Source organism: Lepidochelys kempii, chromosome 7 (genome assembly GCF_965140265.1).
Source record: "Lepidochelys kempii isolate rLepKem1 chromosome 7, rLepKem1.hap2, whole genome shotgun sequence".
Taxonomy (NCBI): Eukaryota; Metazoa; Chordata; order Testudines; family Cheloniidae; genus Lepidochelys; species Lepidochelys kempii.
In genome coordinates, this window is record NC_133262.1 from 46,280,370 (window position 1) to 46,297,348 (window position 16,979).

At 50.2% G+C, this 16,979-nt stretch overlaps 2 protein-coding genes across 2 annotated transcripts in view; one reads left to right on the forward strand and one right to left on the reverse strand.

Annotated features, from left to right (window-relative positions):
* ACY1 (aminoacylase 1) overlaps positions 1 to 16,979 on the forward strand; it is a 455,667-nt gene that overhangs the window by 30,195 nt on the left and 408,493 nt on the right. The window lies entirely within an intron of this gene.
* LOC140914519 (semaphorin-3D-like) overlaps positions 1 to 16,979 on the reverse strand; it is a 53,018-nt gene that overhangs the window by 27,612 nt on the left and 8,427 nt on the right. The window contains exon 2 of the mRNA XM_073352504.1: positions 15,926 to 16,059. The gene's annotated coding sequence lies outside the window, so the exon portion shown is untranslated. The remainder of the gene's footprint in view (positions 1 to 15,925; positions 16,060 to 16,979) is intronic.

Below are 16,979 nucleotides of genomic sequence, written 5' to 3' on the forward strand. Positions count from 1 at the left end.
TGGGAAAACGCTAGCTGGTAATTGCAGGCTGCTATAAATGGAATGTGCCTGTCTGGGGACAGCGCTGAGCAGTGGGAGGGAGCCCTGAGTGACCTGATGCCCCAAGATGGTCCTAGGTGGCTGCAGGATGGCGGGGGGGGGGGCAGATGGAGCAGAGCCCTGACCCTCCACAGCCTAGGATTGCGCCTGAATGACAGCCCTGTGGATTGGGTGGGGGAGCTGGTGTGTTTCACACGCCACCTCCAGGGGATGAAATAAAGGGGCTGGTGGATACCCTGTGCCAAGGTTCAATCCTGCGTCTCCAGAAGTCAAGGGGAAACTCCCACTGGGATCAGGATCAGGCCTCAAAATGAAATCCAAATAATAGAGGACAACTGCCCTCCCCTGCAAGAGGGCCAGTTCACTATTGCTATAAAGGATACGAGTCCAGGAGACTTTCACCTACTTGTGCTAGCCGTGAACATGGCTCAAAGTCTGCAAAAAGGCAAAGGAAACAGCCAGTGATATTTAACCCAAAGCAGGTGGGCAGTCATTGCTAAAAGGTACAGGGCAAAGGAAGCACAGTTACAAAAATGGATTCCCTGTTCCCTCTATATCAGTGGCTGTCAACCTTTCCAGACTACTGTGCCCCTTTCAGGAGTCTGATTTGTCTTGTGTACCCCAAAGTTTCACCTCACTTGAAAACTACTTGCTTACAAAATCAGACATAAAAAGTGTCACAGCACACTATTACTGAAATATTGCTGACTCTCTCATTTTCATATAATTATAAAATAAATCAATTGGAATATAAATATTGTGCTTACATTTCAGTGTATATATAGAGCAGTATAAACAAACCATTGTCTGTATGAAATTTTAGTTTGTACTGATTTCGCTCATGCTTTTTAAGTAGCCCGTTGTAAAACCAGACAAATATCTAGATGAGTTGATGTACCCCCTCAAAGACCTCTGAGTACCCCCAGGGGGTGCACGTACTCCTGGTTGAGAAGTAGTGCTCTATACTATCCCAGGACTTAATTCAAGGCAGCTTCAAGCCAATGCTTCTTTGCCTTGATATTGTTGGATATAAATCCTTCTTACAGTGCAAAAGGCTTAGGAAAGCCATTTTTCTCTCTACTGCCCTTGTTCTGTCTTTTTTGCTCCCAGTGTCTACTGTAGCAGTCTTTTAATGCAACTTGTGGAACTCCCTGCTGCAGGATGTTATTGAGGCAAACAGTATACCCAGGATCAAAAAGGTCTAGGCACTTAAAGGAATAAAAGGAGCACCCATCATTACACTAGCTAGGTGGGGAAATTACAAGGCTCCAGGTCTGTGCACCTTCCTCAGAAGCATCAGAGGCAGGATGCCAGGCTTCACTGTTCCTTCAGGAGCAGCAATGCCTATGTTTGTGGCACTATTAGTGCAGCAGGTCAGGACTGAGGGGCATGGGCAGGGCGTTGTGGCAGCTCAGGGTTGTGTGATTAAGGGGTGCAGTGAAGTTAGCTTCCATGGTGTCTGTGTGGGGTAGTCCTCCCCCAGCTTGGCATTTGCTTTGTTAGGGTCTCCTTCAGTTCTGGAAACAGAATGTCAAAGATCATTTTCAACTAAAGTTGGCTCACCGATTTCTCCCCTCCCCTGGCAGTCCTTATGCTGGAAGCACAGCTCCCTGGTGGGCTTCCCCACACAGCAGTGTCCATCCACTCCATGCCAAAGAGGCACTTTGAGCTTCTCCACACAGCCAACTGGGCATGCAGCTGTGGGCGCTTCTGCGCCCCCCCCTCCCCAGCACGTGTTGACTAGGGGCCCCGCAGCAGGCGCTGCTTCCCACAGCAGTGCCCTGCCCATATCAGTGAGGACTCCAGCAGGGGCATCTTTCTCCCAGCAGTATCCTGGCAATGCAGGCCTAGCAGGTTCTCCGCCACTCCACCCTAGGATAGAAACCAAGCAAGGGCTCCCCTGTACAAGGGATAACGGCCCCAAGCTATAAACCTCTTCCCAAATATACTCTTGGCGGGAGCTTGTCCTAGGCAGAGTTTATATGTACTCTGGGGGGGAAGCGGGTGTCCAGTGGATGGAAACAAGCTGCAGATGATGAATCCAAGCTTAAATTAAACAGTCCCGACAGCTTTATGTAATCAACTGTCCAGAACGACAAGTGTGTTCTCACTCCGTTTGGAGCAGGGCGTGCTGGTGGGTGCAGGCGGCCGGGCAAGGGCACTTCTGCGTGTCTGGCTTCAGAGCCAGGACTGTGGCAGGGAAGACGCACCTGGATACTGTCAGTGGGAGCCGGGCCAATCTTTGTGGGTTCTGGAGTCGGGGACGGGGGGCAAGGTTTTGGTGAATTTTCTCTCTCATGAAAAAGGACCAGTGTCCCTGGGCAGAGCCGGTCATGATCCCAGGATGAGCCGTACACGCCCCTTGCTTGACCTGCAGCTCCTTCACCTCTGTGCCAATGATCCGCCACCTGGCCAGCAGCACTTCTGCCCCCTCCGCCCCACAGCTCTCCAGATGCACCTCAGTCTCGACCTACAGCACTCCCCCTGTGTTTACGGCCTGGCCACCCACCCCACAACTATGGCACGGCCCTTCAAACCTGAAAACTAGAGTCCTCTGTAGAACAGCGCCAGCTTCCCAGCTATGCTGCTGCGGGCTGCAGCTACTAGCTGTTGTCTAGATACCAGTCCACCACAAGCTGCACTGAAACTGGACAGGCTTTTCACATAGGCAACCAAGCAGCCTTCAGATGGTTACAACTTAATCACTGTTGACCTGGGTTGGCTTTGAGCCATTGATCGGAGTCGTGCATTCCCGATCCCACTGGCCACCCAGGCTACCGGGGCAGTGCCACTCTCCTTGCGCCAAGCTCAGACAGCACTCTGGGAGCAACGGATCGCAGGCTGAGACTCGGTGACTTTGTCTGTGCGTCCTGTAGCATCGTTCAATGCGCCTCCATTAGAGCTGATCCCTGATTGAGGGATTTGTACCCATCTACAGGTGGAAGATGACCACTATAGTGGAGGGTGTAAACACCACAAATGGGTTACCCCATAGAATTCCTCCCAAGGGCTGTAATTAGGAGTTATGGGAGGAAACTGAGCTAAGGAGCTGTCGACTGAATTTCAGGGAACCCGTATCCTGGCAGTGAGATCTAGGCTGTGGATCACCTCCCAAAATGGAAGCGAGTGTTGCGCTTGAGCCTTCTGAGCTGTAGGATGGCACCAACAGCAATGACAACATGCTCCCTGCTCCATCCCCCCAGCCCAATGGGGCCTGCCATGTGCGCTGCACTGCTCAGCAGTTCTTGATTGTTTCCTAAATGATCCAGAAACAACATTTGCAGGAGATTGCTGGCTCACGTTCCTGTTTGGAGCTAGATGGGCCATGCCCAGGATGATGGGGTCAACAGCTGGGTGCAGCTCAGGGGAGCAGCCAGTGGCGACAGCCAGAAGGGGGTTGCACGCAGTCTGTGAGCGTTACAGGGTGGTAAAGATCCCTGTGCTGGAAGAGGAGCCTCCTGCTAGATCAGATTGTGGGTGACTCACTCTTAGGTTGCCTGAGATAGGAGAGCTCAGTGCCTTTTACTCCCCCTCCCCCAGATACCCGCTGCATTGGGCTGGCATTGCGCTGCAATGTGGGAGAGCTAGGCATGAGTGGATTAGCCGCAGATCCTGTGCTTAAATCCAGGCTTCACGCTCCTGGGGGGCCTGATGCTGCAGTCCTGCTTTCACCTGCAGATGCTCTCCTGAGTCAGCAGGAGCTGGAGCCGGGGGCGCTAAAGAAGCCACAGGTTCAGCCCTTGCTGGAAGGGATGGAGAGCATTAGGATGCGCTGCCACGCCCCCGTGGCCATTTTGGACGTGCTGAGGATGGACTGCAGTGTCTGGATGGGGCAAGAATGGAGGAGCTCATCAGGGCTGCAAGAGGGACTTGGATGGTATGTCTATGCTGCTAATAGACACCTGCGGCTGGCCTGTGCCGGCTGAGTGAGGCTAAGGCTCGTGGGGCGTTTAACTGAGGTGGCTCGGGCTGCAGCCTGAACTCTGGGACCCTGCAAGGTGGGAGGGTCGCAAAGCCCAGGCTCCAGCCTGAACCCAAATGTCTACACTGCAATTAAACAGCCCCTGGGCCTAAGTCAGCTGGCATGGGCCAGCCGTGGGTGTCTAATTGCAGTGTAGGCACACCCAGAGAGCCCCCCCAGTTCCATGAGCAAAAGTGAATCATGCACTGAGTCAGGCCTTGCCTGCTGGAGAAAGGGTGACTGACAGGGCCATGAATGATCACCGTCCCGCAAAAAGAACGAGGAGGACTAGTGGCACCTTTAGAGAATAACAAATGTATTTGAGCATAAGCTTTCGTGGCCTAAAGCTTATGTCTGTCTCACACTTGCTCAGGGCATAAGCAGGAGGCATTCCCAGGCCATCCTGCCCCCCTACTGTATAGCGCGTCGCTCTGGGGCTGTGCTTACTGGATCTAAATCGGGATAGGGGCCTCTCTCTGTGTATTTGTTTGAGTGTTTGAGTGGTGTATTAGTGTGCTGCTACTTGCATCTCCACGTACATGTTATGTGTAAAGGGTGGTACCAGTATGCATGGGCACATACTCATCTGCATACATCTGTGTGCAGAGACACATACCTCTGTCTGTTGGCCCATGCCTGTGCCTCTGTAAAAACAGATGTGTGCACTTGTCTGCATGTACACGTATGCCGAAATCTCTCTATGCTCCATGAATTCCATGGAGGTTTCAGTTCCTATGGTGAAGCATGATGGATTCCCCAGCAGCTGTGGCTGCTCCCTGGTTAATGCAGGGGCTCAGGGCAAGGCAGCTGTCCTCTTTCTCTAAATGAGATGACAAAGACAAAAATAAATGAGTTCCTTTCCCTCCCTGCCCCACTTCCCTCCCCTGCTGCGTTTCCCCTGGTGCTTCCAGGCGAGGGGAACAGCCCTCTGTGCTGTGAGTGTGCATGGGTCGCTGGATGGCACGTACTGTTCATGTGAGCCTTACGCGTACTTAACATCTCATCCCTTGTGGAAGTGACCTTAAGAGGCAGGAGTGTGAAGGCTGGGCCCAGAGCCCATGTGACAGCAGGACAGCCAATGCATGTACTGTACAAAACGTGGCCCGTAACCTCCAGTTGTTTGGGGTGATAGAGATGAGTCAGGAACCTGTCTGGGCAGAGTCCTGAAGGCGGACAGAGGGAGGGAGCAGGAGGAAGGGAGGAATTCTGCAGCAGCGCTCAAACTGGAGAAATGCTAACAGGGCATAACAGGCACATTCTGTGCAAGCTTCCCTCACACCTACTCTCTGCCAGGGCCCCTCCGTCCTGACTTGTAATCCCCTGGCTACTCCAGCACTGCGACCCTCACACAGTCTTGCCTATGCCCCTCAGTCCTGATTGGCAAGATTCAATGCGGTTATCGCAATTATCACTCTGTGCAGATTTCTCCCAAAAGTGGCAACACGGAAGCATGCTAAGTTCCAGGAACGTGAAGGAACAGGCTCTGTCTGCTCTCAGCACACACACCCCTGCCATGCTCCTCCTTTGGTTGAGCTGCTTTAGCTTTTCACCATCTGCCTTTCATACCTGCCAGGTAGGAGAACCCACCGCTCACAGGTATGTGGTAATAACGACTGTAGCAGACACAGTTCCGTCCACCCGATAACTCAATGCCAGACAGCCTGGCAGCAGGTCTTGTCCAGATCAGGGGAACTTTATGGCTGTTTTGACACATGAGGCTGTGAGCTCTTACTTCAGTTTTTATTCTATCTATGTCATGATGTAAAGAGTTCACAGCCCTTCCAGGGTTCAGCTGTTTTGTCAATTTCATTCCATACGCTGGGCAGTTGCCTTGGCTTTCTTCTCTTCCCCTATTCCGTGGATGGAACTGTGTCTATCAAAACTATGCCGAGTTCTCTGAGAACCCGGCAAATCCCAACTGCCAAAACTCTCTCTTGCACTGAAAAGAACTTTCCATCTGTTCCATGGACAGGATCAGTGGAATCAGGACTTGGCAGGCTGCTCTCCAGGGAGCAGATCTTTGTCTGTCTGGAGAGGTCTCTGGGAGTTCTGCTCCCTGAGGTTCAAATCTGTGGCACCATGCCCCTGACAGCTTGTAACGCAAATGGGGAATGACTGAGCCCATTGATGGCCAAGGTGGTTAATACCACCCTAGGAGAGGTTAGGGAACTGGCTTCCCTCTAACAAGTGGCTGTTAATCCCATAATTTGGAAACTATTGTCTGTGGCTGGCGCACTTACCAGCTCTCTCTCTCTGTCTCTAACCTTCCATTCTTGAGCAAGGCCGTTGTAGTGTTGATCCCTCCCCACTTTGGTTTCAGGCCTGAGTAATGCACAGAGCCTGCACTTGTCTCACTGGCTGGCAGTGGGCCAAGGGGAGGTGTTAATGCTGATGCTTTCAGATCACTTGTCTGCCTTTGATAGTGTTGACCATGGGGTTTTGTTGACTTGCCCGCATGGAGCGAATCCCCACCTTCTAGGACATGTCCACTCTTTCTCCGGCAGATGAATCCTGCTAGGAGGCAGTGGGCCAAGCTGGCATAGGGAGGTACCATCTGACCTCCCCTCTACCCGCAAGCGTGGGTCTGGTCTGGCCCAAGAGCTGCAGGGAGCCCCCAGGTGCTGAGTACCTGTGGTCATTGCAGTCATTGCAGTGGGAAAAGGTGTCCCAACTGACTGGAGAGGACCTCCCAGGCTACACCTACAACATAGGATTGACTTACTGCCTCCCTGAGGCCAAATTGAGTGACTGATTCTTGACCAGTGAATATGATGCCTCAGAATAAAATCTAAGCCAGACAAAATATTGTATCACATGAGCCCCAGTAGGGTGGAGAGCCTCTGGGACTGTGGCTCGGGATTCACCCATCCCTAGCTATCAATGCCACCTGTTCAGATCCTATCTGGTGGTTCGCACCTTTGCCATCTCCACACTGTCAACCCTTGATCTCTCGCCATTGAGAGCCCACTGTTTGGAAGAGCGGTGCATGAAGTTGCCTGGCTCCCGCTTCCTTAACCAGCCTGGCAGGTCTTCTCTGGGGTGGGGGTAAGCCACAAGGCAAACTAAGCCAGATGGCAGCTGGGCCGCGTTTGGACAGTTTGAGAGGAAGAGGGCTGGGCTTCTTTCCAGACAAAGCCCAGGGTCAGAAATGCGAGACAAGTGTGTGGCAGCCACACCTCAAGCTGAACCAGCAACGTGGCCTGCTTTCCTGCCTGTTTGCCAGAATCCCCACTCTGATGAACCACTGACTCTGAAAAGCAAGAAAATGTGTGCAGCTGGTACCCTGCTCCTCACACTAGGCTCAGGCCTCTGCCCAGAGTACGCCTTCTTGGCTTCTGTGTTAATTATAGCAACAGCAAGCACTGCCGTGCTTTCCACCCCAATCCCCTCTTTCAGCATCCTGGAACCTCCTATACTTTCTGCCTTTGGGACTGAAGTTCTCTCCTTGCAGATGAATGGAGCGCTTGCTGGTTACAGTTTGAGGAGAACCAATTCAGTCATTCTGAAGGACCAGGAGAAGGGATAAACCATGTTTCATCCCATGATTTAAAAAAAAAAAATCATCCTGCAACCTTTTGAGGAGAACACCACAGCTGAAACGACTGGTGGGAAGAAGTTGGCATTTGGCCTGGAAATAGCCCTGACAGAGGAGATGTATCTTTGAGTCTTCAGGTGAGAAATGGGTTTAGAATGACCAAGTTGGGAGCCAGTGCATAGCGAACTCTGCATGCCTGAGACATTTGACACAGAACTTTTCACCCAGCTCTTAGAATGTGCAGCCAGGGAAGCATTCACTGCACAAAGCATGCACGGCCAGCTCAGAGGAAAAGGTAAGTGAGGGGCTGAGGTAAGGACATCAGAGGAACCCTTGGCTTAGTCCTTCTGGAGGACATAAGGTGCAAAAGAGTGAGGCAGGGCTGCTGTCTACTCTTTAAGGCTCACAAGAGGCAGTTCTGCTGTGATGGACCATAGGAGCCCCACACCACACAGAGGGCAGAGGAGTGGGATTCCTTCCCATGACTCTCCTACCACATTCAGGATGGCATTCTGGTGGTGTTCAGATTAGAGCACTTGTGCGTTATTGCCAATTTTCTGCAAACCAACAGAGCTTTCAAGGTGTGGATAGCCTTAACTCCGCCCCCTCTTGTGTGTGCATCACATGGCCATGTAGGAACTTCATCAGTGTTTCTATGTTGCACACTGTGATCAATCAGAACTTCTTGCAACCTCTGGCTCCAAGAACCCAGGCCCCTCCAACTGCAGAGAAAGGAGAATCACTGATGGCAGTATAGAGTTTTCCCATGCAGTTGACCCATCCATCAGAAGGCAGTGGTGCACCTAGTTACTTCATTACACTACTGACTTAATTCATAATGGTGTCAAGAGGTTTAAATGTCCTAATGTCTGAAGTGTGCTGATACCCTCTGATGGAGGGTGCTGGAGGCAAAGTGCCCACGTAGTGTATCAAAGAGCCTCTATCCCACCCACATCACGGAGTGTGACTGATCCCTAATGCGCTGCAGATTCCAGGACACACACACACACAAACACACACACACACACACACATTCCTGAGAGCTGGGAAGAAACTGACACTTGTCACCTGTCTAACACATGGTCTCACACAGTACAAGAAGTCAGAGTCCCATGGAGTTTGTCCCTCTTTACCACTCACTTCATTAGACTTTCTCAGTTGAATCTGTAGGTTAATGCAGCAAATTCAGATGGGGGCTCCTGACCTCGGTGTGCTGGGTTTGAGAGATGGCCATTGCCAGGCATGATGCGCTGTTGCTAGTACTTTTTACATCAGCCCTGCTCAAGATCATTTGATGCCCTAGTGGATAGAAATTTAAATGTATTCCATATCTAGAGGAGTGGGGGTTGCTGCAGTGTCCCAGCCTCTCAGACCTGGAAACATAGGTTCAAATCCTTGTTCAAGTCAAAACAGAAAATAAATGTGATGGTCTCAATGTCACACTTTTACTATTGGGCAGGAAAAGGGTGGGTTTGTGAGGGGGAGGTCAGGGCTGGCATAGCAGGGGGTGCCAGGTCAGGACTGAGGGGCAGAGGCAGAGCTGTGAGGCGGAGCTCAGGGCTGCCATAGCAGGGGGTAGCAGCTCAGGACTGGGGGCAGCAGCAAAGCTGTGCGTGGTAACTTGTAAAGTACTTGCCTGACTCTAGCAAGTGTTACCCACCCATTTTTTTTCGTGATCCTTCATTTCATGCAGAATGACGGTGTTAAGAGAAGACGTCTGGTCCACAGGATTTGGATACAGGGAGTTTCGCCTCTAGGCCACCAGAGCAAATCTGGACATGATCAGTGGAGACCAGAAGTAACTGGCACTGCTGGCTGTTCAGTGGCCTCTGTGAAACGTGTGTGGTCTGTCAGGTTCCTAGTGGTTATGGCCTGACCTCACAAAGGGCCCTTTGCTCGCAGTTTCAGCAGTTTCAGCTGCTCACAAGTGGGGCAGTGGAGGGGGCTGCTTGCCTTGCGGCACGGACACGGCACTATCCAGGGCTATTAAGAAGCCAGTTTCTAGAGCTAGCATTCAACTCACTGAAAACTCTCCTACAAATATATTTCAAAGGGATTTCTCCTGCCTAAAGTTAATCTGCACTAAGCTAAGCGAGTTGGTGTGGGTGTGCTGCAGCTCTCAGATCAAGGCCCTTAGTTTGCAGGGCTCCTCAGTTTGGCCTAACCCTAAAGCTGGGGCCATCCTGCCACAGGAGTCACCTGCTGCTTTGCTCAGTGACCCAGTTAGATGGATTCACTGATGCCAGCCAGTGCCCTGGGCCGAGGTTACTGGGCCTTACGTTCCTGAAGCTGCTCCCTGCCTCAGCCAAGAGTGCCTGCCTCCCCAACCTGACACATCAAAGCTTTGCAGTATTTTCTTTTAATCCAAAGGAAGCCTACTCCCTGCCCTCCCCTGGTCTCCTGCTCTAATTGGAATAAAATAGAACAAACAGGCATGGGGGACTCTGGCAGAGAAAACGTTTTAATGAGCAGTAGGGGGTTCCTGCACTACTCTCTGCTTCTTCTCAGAGGCTGTCAGCTGGAATGGCTCTGTAACTGCAGCCTGGATTTGAAGGGAGGCTCTCCGGATGAGTCCCCAGGACCCCTGTACAGTGCCGTGCTCCCACAGCCTTTTGGAAGAGCTGCTCTTTCCTCTGGCACATCCAGGCCTGCCTCTCTCACTCTGTAAGTGGCCTCACTCCAGGGGATAAAATATACCGTTCAGCTGGCCACCTCTGAAAGACACCTGTTGAACAAACCTCAGTAGTGTCCTCTGGGGTTTGAGCCAGGGAAGGAGAGGCTCTGTAGTTTAATAGAAAGTTAAGGAAGAGATCTTTCCTGGTTTTTGCCTTAGGTGGTTCCTTTCGGCCTGATCCTGCAGTCCTTACGCAGGCAGCCTTGCCATAGAAGGCCATGGGAATTTTCGTGAGCTAGGAGCACTGGATTTGGCCTGTATAATCTCCAGGGGATTAGTGAATGGCTGAGAGGCAGACACACATAGGGTGACCAGACAGCAAGTGTGAAAAATTGGGACAGGGGGTGGGAGGTTATAGGTGCCTATATAAGATAAAGCCCCAAATATTGGGACTGTCACTATAAAATCACATCTGGTCACCCTAGATGCACACCATGCCTTTAGCCCCAGCTGGCCATTCGTTCAGCCCCATGTAGGGTCCCTGCACCCGGGTCAGTCTGGTGATGAGCTGAAACCCAAGGAAGATTTGTCAGGGGGAGGGTTAATTGAGCTGATGAGAGGAAAATAAACCTGGAGCCCTCAGTGTCCTTTGCAGGGTCACTTTTCTGACTATGGCCACATTTTGAGGAAAAGAAGGATCCCATGGCCTCAGCCATTTAACACCATATCAGTCAAACCTGAATGAATCTAGCAGAGATGGGGGTTAATCAAAGAGTGCTGAGGGTGCAGGAGGCATGTCCGCAAAAAGGCTCCCAACACGAATGATGCATCAGCTGACTTGCACTGGAGTGAGCAATAGCATAGCCAGGGCTAGGTGTGTGGGGCCAACCTGAGGTGTGTGTATGTGGTATCTACCTAAGGGGCTTCTGTCTCCCTGTCATTGTAGTATCAGGAAGCCTCAGTATCTAATTATTCCCACTACACTCCTGTGCAGTAGGGAAGTGTTAGTAAAGATGGGAACTGAGATCAAGACCAGGGGTATGTCTACACTGGAGCTAAAGGTGTAATTTCCAGCTAGGGTCACCACACCAGTGCTAACTCTGGGCGAGTTAGCCACGTGTATGGCCCTGGGATTTCAGATGAGATTGGCCTCGGGGCAGCTAGCCCGTGCTTCTGCTCGCTTCACTGTGACTACGCTGCTGTTTTCAGTGCACTAACTCCATCCGAATGTCTGCACAAGCTGGGAACGACCCCTCCGGTACCAATGTAGACATACCCTAGGTGATATGCTCAAGAACACATGGGCATCTGTGGCGGAGCAGGGATTCAAGATCAGGTCTCCCACAGCCCATGCTGGCTCTCTAGCTGCTGAACCATCCTTGCTTTCCACAGCACATGCTAGGCCAGCCTTTTTGAAAGAGCTCAGCATGCCAGGGGAGGCTCTGGCCCTTTCCGTCCGAGTGAGTGGGCATGTGTGAATGAGAGCAGATAGGCACAGGCTGGGGTGTGGGTGTGGTTACAGCATGCAGGTAGCGGTACACTACGCAGGTGCATCGTATGTGGTACAGTTCTGTTCTCATCATGACTCAGGAGAGACTGAAACCAAAAGCCATTGTCTACGCTGTTCACCCATTAAAAGCTCTGGGAAAGAGACTTCCTCATGTTATCTAACATCAGAAATCTCCCCTTGGAAAGCGAGGAAATAAACTTGAGCCTGATGCCGGGAGACGTGAAGGAGGTGGCGAAGCAGCCACACAATAAGTGGCAGCCTGCCAGTGAGTTAGACATGAAGAATCACAGCTGATGGCCAGGTGTTTTTGAAGCACATTGTTTCTGTGAAGCCATATCCTGGGCAGGCACACGATTAGACTTTATTCGACATGAGCAACGATTGTGTCCCACGTCATGCAAATAAAATTGTGTTGGCCCAGTGCACATGTGTGAGGGAGTGGCACAGTGGCTGTGAGTGGACACAGGATGTCTGCTGGGTCTGGGTATACAGGGAAGACTGAAGATGGATACAGCACAGTCACCTGAGCACGTGTCCATGCAACCCACTGGTCAGTGTGTTCATCTCTGCCTCCTCTACAGAGGATACAGATCAGTCACAACCCCTAGCTACGGAGCCAGGCTCTTTAACTCAACCTGTAGAGACTCCTGCTTTTAGTTCTCAAGGTCCTCAGTTGAGTTCCCAGTGTGGCAGCCATCACATCTATGCTACTGATACACCACCCTAACACCTTGCTATCCAGGTACCAGTGGGTCCAGGGTCTGTTTGTTTGCACTCACGATTGTTATGATCTGTGGGGATGTTTAGAGAGGCATCGTGACCCAGTGGAAAGGGCTCTGGAGTGAGAACCAGGCCACCCCTCCTCCCCCCGCCCCGTGTTCTGTTCCCAGCTCTGCAACCTCAGGCGAGCCACTTTGCCTCAGTTTCCTGAGCTGTGGAAGAGGGGTAATGATATTGTCAAGTCCTGTGAGCTCTGCTGATGAAAGGCACTCGGAACAAAGGCATTTGGGAGAGCAAATGTGGGTCATTTAGGAAACTGAAGAGGAGAAAGGGCTCAAGGCTAGGCCTGGATTCCTGGACCAGAACAAACTGTCTTTTTCCCCCTTCTGGTCTGGGGTTCTGTCCTGCTCCACTCAGGAGGTATGTCACAGCAGGTCATTACCCCAGTTAAGAGCGTTCCCTAAATATGTGCATGTGGGGAAGGACTGGCTGCATCTTTCCCAAAGCTTCTCTTCTCCCTCCCCCACCCTAGTTTAAAAGCCTTTCCAGCTCCAGCCTGGGATGCATGGGGCCACTCAGTTGATTCCTCAGCTGTCTGTCTTTGCCTTGCTCATTTTTTCAGCACCAGGTCTATGCCTGGGATCCCAGGTTTACTAAAAGTGCCGATCTCGCTCTGCACTCCCCAGAGAGGCCCTTGCTGTAATCCCAGCAGGAGTGTGGGATGGGCTGTTTCTAGAGGAAGAGGCAGCTCCCATGGCGCAGTAGCCAAGATTGGCAATAAATCTTCCTTCCCGCTGTAAACAATCTTGGAGAGGGTGTCACAGGAGCACGGATGGAAGCAAGGAGGCCAGGAGCACTCGCCTGCTTTAGTGTCTGGCAGTAAGTGTGTCCCATTGGCTCTCGTCCCCGCTTTCTGTGCAAAGAAGACCATTCCTAGGGAGCTCCATTGTGGCTCCTGCTCTAATGAGCTCAGCTGTTATTCTTTCTGTGTGAGCTTGGTGCTGGCGAAAGGAGTACAATGGACAACCCTGTGGCCTGAAGTCCTCTCATGTACAGAACAGGGGTGGATCAGCCACCTCCATGGACAGGACAGGCTGTGGCATTTTGGAGAGGGCTTGCGGGACAGCTTTATATCTTTACAGGCTCCCTGCTCAACTCCCTTCTTAAGAAAGCAAATCAAATTCAACTCTCTCTCGTCTCCACTGGCTGCAACGAAATTAGAGCGGGGTATTTGGCCCAGTGTTTCTAATAGAACTGATAACTGCTGGTCCACCACATTCCCCCATCTCGAGTTTATGAATAGTGACTGTGTTTGTATCTCTGTGATGCTTGCACTGAAGTTAGCTTAGCAAGGAATAGCTACAGACAATAAGCAAGGCTCCACAACCTGTATACACACTCTGTCTCGCACACGCACACACTGTCTTTCTCTCTTTGCCTGGAGAATCTATCAGGGCACCGACCCATGAGGACTACCAAGCCCTCCATGTTTGTGAAGTCTGGGATGGGATTATTGAACAGTGCCTAGTGATATTGGACAGAATCAGCTTGGTCTGGGGAAAGCTCCTGAAAGATTGTGTCCCGTTCATGGGGCAGGCAGGTGTGTGAGATACCCAGCAAGAGGCAGCAGATCAGACCAATCTGGGAGAGTAGGGGAAGGAGCCCGAGTATATCTCGAACACTGAACGTTGCTGATGGTGAGTGAGGCAGCGCAGTGCATGAGCGAGAGAGGAAACCATTTCTTTCTTTAATGGATTGAATAAGCCTGGCCTGTAGGAAAACCTGACAAAGTCTGATCTCTGCTCTAAAGTCCTGTGGGTGGAACTGCAAGGGGCCTAAGGGAGTTAGTTAATGGGATTTGGGCCCCTTTGAATGTCCCAGCCTATATTTCTGTGTCTCAACTGTGTGTGTAACTCCTGCTGTCCTTTCTGGGCCATGATAACATGACGTCTCTGGACACTAAGCTGGCAACAAGGCTATGCTGGCTTCTAGTTCAACAAAGATTGCATCTGCTCACCAGCAGCTAGCTAGATCCCAGCCACACACCCATGCAGTGATACATCACCGAGAGATAGCAAACTAAGCTGAGCCGTGGCAACAACCTGAGATTTCTGGCCAGCTATATTCTGCTGACTGACAATCCCCCTACAGATTCCATTGGACATGGTATCCTTTAAGCAATGTCTCAGGCTGCTATGTAGCATTTCTGTGTACAGTACCATTAGACCACTGCTGTGCTCCGCCCGAACAGGGGGTCTCATATCAGGGGTGGGTAAATAATCTCTATGTCCATAGTTTTAGTCTAAATTTGCAAAGTCCTTTTCTATCTATCTATAAACATATAAGTGCAAGTTATTATTATTAATTATTACCATATCGGTCCATTCATCAAATTAAATCTTACAAAAACACAATGTTGAAACATCCGTCCCTTACGAAAGGCAGTATTGGTTTTGTCTGCCCCCAGGCTCCCCAGTCATCAATAACCCAAGTACTGAAATATTTAGAAACCGAAAGAGCACGAGTTAAATGATTCTTTCAGAGAGCACTTTACATTTCTCAGGGTCTGTTTCTTTTCTGCCCGCTGCACTGCATGTCCTGAGTTTCTGGGAGTAGAGGCGTTGCAGAGAGGGGGGCGCGACAGCTGGTTTAAAGGAGCAGAACTTTGCCCTGGAGAGGGTTTAACTCATTCAGGGGACTTAGTGGTAATTTTTTTCTTTAAACATTAGTGCTGTCAGACAAAGTCAAATGGAAAACAAAGATTTATTTACAGGTTTCAGAGTAGCAGCCGTGTTAGTCTGTATTCACAAAAAGAAAAGGAGGACTTGTGGCACCTTAGAGACTAACAAATTTATTTGAGCATAAGCTTTCGTGAGCTACAACTCACTTCATCGGATGCATTCAGTGTAATTACAGCTTATGCTCAAATAAATTTGTTAGTCTCTAAGGTGCCACAGGTACTCCTTTTCTTTTTAAAGATTTATTTAGTCATTTTTACTTTCTTTTTTGGGGGAGAGGGGGATCCAGCAGAGTAGCCTGTGGTCAGTGGAACAGTCCTCTGAATGGAACAGTCCTTCAGTGGAAATGTGATCTGTAAACTAATTTCAGATTGTTAAAATTTATTGGTGGGAAATTAAATGGTCAGAGTAAAGAAGCCATAGAAAGTACCAGCATGGAATATACAAAGCCTTAACTTGGTAATAAAATCTGCTGAATCCAAAGTAAGGCATTTATAATGACGACAAATAAGCTTACCAAAGACTTCCCCATCATGTAATATGGAACACGAGTGCCAGAGTAATCTCTGTTTGCTCTTCGATTTAGGAAAGGATAAGTCACAGTCAGAAGCTGTTTTGCAGATGTAGAGGCCACCTATATGCTCACTTATAGTGGGTTAACCCTGACATAACTCCACTGACTTTGATGGAGTTACACTGGATCTGGCCCAATGTAAATGGAAACACAATTTTGGTCCCACAGGGAGAAAAAAATACAAAGATTTTCCAGCCACTAACAGTAGCACTTTAATAACTCTTTGCTACTCACCACCTCCAGGCTCTGCTGACTTTTACAGATGATGAGCTGCTGTCTGCTTTAGCAGTGTGCTGTCTGCTTACGCTGCTTTCCTGTTTCAAGCTCCACAGCCTCCAGTGCATTAGCCCCTGGCAAAGCAGAAGCACCTGAAATGTACAAGGAAGCTGTAGAGTAGGGGTGGAGTCAAGAGCCAGTGATGTCATCCAAAGACAGCCTCCATTCATAAAAATAGTAGAAGCTGTTACCAGACCATCTGTTCCACTTATTTATGTTTCATTCTCAACCCTTAATCCAGTTCCTTAGCCCAGACAAAATTTGCTGGGAAGAGCTGACATCTAGTGGTAAATGTCTGTATTTATCGAGCTAGATGTTTGGATCCAAATAATTTCCAAGCACCTATTGTAACATTGCAAACTGGCCACTGATCATGGTTGTGAAGTGGGTGCAGATTTTTGTATTAAATTATGTGTTCTCTGCTTTTCTAGAGCACATTTCACTTGATGAGCTCAGTGCACCAGATGGAGATTGGTTAATTAACACTCAAAATATCCCAGTAGGTAAACACTTTGTGATTATGCCTCCTTTATAGATAGGGAATTGAGATACAAAGAGGCCAAGGCCCAGATTTTCAGTGGTATTTAGGCATTGCTCAGCTCGGCACTGAGGCCTAAGTGATTTAGGTGGCTACATACCATTTTTAAAAGTGTGATCCACAAAGGCACTTAGGCATTGCCACGTTGAGGGTCATGGTGCCTAGAAAAGCCAGGAACAACACAGTGATCCACAAAGCCAAGTTATGCAGCTAGGCTCCCTGTACAATGAATGGGGAGAGAGAGGCGCATACGAATGGGGTCCACAAAAGCCAGCACGTTTAGCAGGGAACTGCCGAAGCCAGCCAATAGGAGTTGGCAATCAGAGGTGTATGCTAAACCCTGCCCCTATCTTGCAGATGGGTGCCTAATCCAGGCAGCAGGGTGGCACCTAGATTTGCTTGGTGATCTGTGAACGGGCATCCACCACCTGGAGTCAGATGGCTTAGGAGCCTAAGGTGTTTCCTGTAGAAATG